This window comes from Apium graveolens, chromosome 2 (genome assembly GCF_009905375.1).
Source record: "Apium graveolens cultivar Ventura chromosome 2, ASM990537v1, whole genome shotgun sequence".
Classification (NCBI taxonomy): domain Eukaryota; kingdom Viridiplantae; phylum Streptophyta; class Magnoliopsida; order Apiales; family Apiaceae; genus Apium; species Apium graveolens.
Window position 1 is genome coordinate 23,013,678 of NC_133648.1, and position 3,815 is coordinate 23,017,492.

Sequence of the window (3,815 nt, forward strand, 5' to 3'; positions counted from 1 at the left end):
CTCCACCGGTATCCACCAAGAAAACGATGTAATGAAGGAGGAGGAGATGGAGAGAATTAGGGTTTTGTAAATCTTTTTGGTTGAGGCAAAAATAGAGTTTATAATAGTATATTTATAGGCAAAATTTCCAGCTGAAAATTTTCCCATAAAATATTATTATTATTAACCCTTTATTATTCTCACTAATAATTAAAACACATTTTAATTATTAATCCTTTTTCTAAACTCTTTAGAAATAATTCTCTCACTAATTTAATTTCTAAAAATTAAATTCTTAATTAATAATATTAAGAACCTTTTCTTAATTAATTTATAATCAATTAAATCTCATTTAATCAATTATTAAATTTGCCAATTAATTATTTATTTCATAAATAAATAATGATCATCCATTATTAATTAATTCCTCCACCATTAAATCATTCTCTTTTATGGTGTGACCATGTAGGTTCAATATTAAGCCGGTAGTAGAAATAAATATAAATAAAACTATTTTATCATTATTTATATAAATTCTCTAATTCATTAAATATGATTAATTAATTAATCATATTTATTCTACATCGTGAGAGATACTTCTCAGCATATCGCGACTATCCGGATAATACGAATTCACTGCTTAGAATACCAAGAATCTATTCAGTGAGTAGTTACCGTACAATCAATTTCTTCTACCCTGCAATGTCACGATTAAATACAAGGCATGGAACTTGTGTCAAGCCTATCTTATTTAATCATTTGCTTTCCCATTCACTATGCTTAGTTCTATTTAATGTAAATTAGAAACTTCTTTCTAATTTCATTCACTCTGGCCAGAGATTCCTGAACTAGCATATGCTGAACATTTTCTTCCTTCACTGGAAGGGGTAGATCCTTTATTGATCATACATTATCTTCGTGTACAAATTCCTATACCCAGTAGAGCCCTTATAATTGTCCCTGTAGACTAAGAACTAAACCAAAGCATAGTTCAGTGTACACAGGATGACTATGATGACCTCAAGTCTAAGGATACTTGTACAACTATCACTATGTGAACAACTGCTGACACGTGAGTGAACTCCATCAGTTGTTCAGCTGTGTGAGTCATGTTCAGTGAACTTATTCTATAATAAGCACTTACATACTAGCTATAATGTCACCACACAAATGTCTATGAGAACAGACATCCTTCATAATGAAGCAAACATAGTATGTACTGATCTTTGCGGATTATTAATTACCAGTTAGTAATCCTACGACCAAGAACTATTTAAGTTTAGAGTTATAATCTTTTAGGTCTCATTATTATGATCTCATCATAATCCATAAAAAGCTTTACTCTAAACTGTGGTATATCTTATTTAAATACTTAAATAGATAAAGCCCGCAATAAAACCAAAACAAGTCTTTTATTAATATCAATGAAATCAAAACAGATTATATAAAATTTATTCCTAAATCATCATACATGATTGGACTTATGACACATCTCTTTTAATCTCCCAATTATACTAAAACCAATCACTCTAGTATCTATACCCATCTTGTCTTTATGATGATCAAACTGACTTTAAGAAAGTGGCTTTGTGAGTAGGTCTGCTACGTTGTTTTGTGTGTCAACTCTCTTGACGTCTCCTCTTTCAATACAATACAAGAAATATTACCGCGCCCCCATTAACCTTTTTGTAGACACATGGTTCATCTATATTTTTGATAAAACCAAGCTCTTTGATTGTCTCATCAAAATAGATGGAAAGAAAACCCTCTTACTGGGTCATATAAACTTCCTCTTCAAGTTTCCCATTGAGGACGGCCGTTTTCACGTCCATTTTCCAGATCTCATAGTCGTAGTAAGCAGCAATCACAAGCAAAATCCGAATTAATTTTAACAGGGCTACAGGAAAAAAAGTTTCATCAAAGTCAATCTCTTGCCTTTGCCTGAATCCTTTTGCCACGAGCCTGGCCTTATAGGTCTCCACCTGCCCATCTGCTCCAATCTTTATTTTGTATACCCACTTGCACCCAATAGGCTTAACACCTTCAGGCGCCTCAACCAGAGTCCATACTTGGTTGGTATACATAGATTCCATTTCGGATTTCATGGCACTATGCCATTTCTCTGAGTAAACACTACTCATAGCCTCATATAGGTCACAGGGTCGTCATCATCAATGATTGACAACTCATTGTCATTCTCAATGACAAGGCCATAATACCCCTCAAGTTGGCGAGACACTCTCCCTGTCCTACGAATGGGCTGTTCCATAGAAGGTTGTTCAGTCTGAACAGGTGTTTCCACTTAATCCGTAGTAGTTTGTGCTTCTTGAACTTCATCAAGTTCAATTTTGCTCCCACTATTTCCTTCAAGGATAAACTCCTTTTCCAAGAAGGTAGCATGTCTGGAGACAAACACCCGATGATCGGTGTAAAAGTAATACCCCAAAGTCTCTTTAGGATATCCCACAAAATTATATTTTACGGATCGAGATTTCAGCTTATCTGGGTCAACTTTCTTGACATAAGCTGGACATCCCCAAATCTTAACGTATTTAAGACTCGGTTTCCTTTCTTTCCATATCTCATATGGTGTTTGAGGAACAGATTTGGAAGGCACTTTATTCAGTAAATATGCTGAGGTTTCCAATGCATAACCCCATAGGAATACTGGAAGATTCGCATAGCTCATCATGGACCGAACCATGTCTAACAAAGTTCGATTTCTCCTTTCAGATACCCCATTTAACTGTGGAGTATATGGAGGAGTCCACTGGGAGACTATACCATTTTCTTTGAGATGATCTAGAAACTCTCCATTCAAGTATTCACCACCTCGATCTGATCGAAGAGTTATAATACTCTGTTTGGTTTGTTTCTCCACTTCATGTTTATATTCTTTGAACTTTTCAAAGGCTTCAGACTTGTGTTTCATCAAATACACATATCCGAATCTAGATCTATCATCTATGAAAGTAATGAAGTACGAAAATCCACCCATGGCTTGCGTAGACATTGGTCCACATACATCTGTGTGTACCAATCTTAGCAAATCTGCAGCCCTCTCTCCATGTCCACTAAATGGAGATTTGGTCATTTTACCCAATAGACAAGACTCGCATGTAGGATATGAATCAAAATCAAAGGGGTCAAGTAACCCTTCCTTGTGCAATATCCGCAGTCTATTTTCACTAATATGACCTAGCCTACAGTGCCATAAATAGGTCAGATTTTCATCATCTTGTTTTCTTTTATTAGTTTGTTCAATCTGAAGTAAATCATGCTCTACGTCACATACATACAGACCATTATTTAAAATGCCACGTCCAAAAGGAACATTATCTCTAAGGATAGAACATTCATTATTCTTAATAATAAATGAAAAACCATCCACATCCAACATAGGAATAGAAACAATATTCCTCACAATAGAGGGAATGTAATAACAATTATTCAAAATAATAGTCTTGCCCGTAGGCATTTGTAAACTAAATGATCCTACAGATATGGCCGCAACCCTTGCTCCATTACCCATACATAGAATCACCTCATCTTTTTCAAGAGTCCTACTTCCCTTTAGTCCTTGCAAAGAATTGCAAATATGAGAACCACAGACAGTATCTAATACCCAAGTAGAAATTTGACCTAGTGACATATTAACTTCGATCATGAACATGCCTGAATCAGAAGTGGTAGTCTCACTACCCTTCTTCTTCAATTCTGCAAGGTAAACCTTGCAGTTCCTCTTCCAGTGCCCCACCTTGTTACAGTGAAAGCAAACAGCTTTGCTCTTGGGGTCTTCAGCTTTTGGTGGAACCGGCTTTTTCTCACCTACTTTC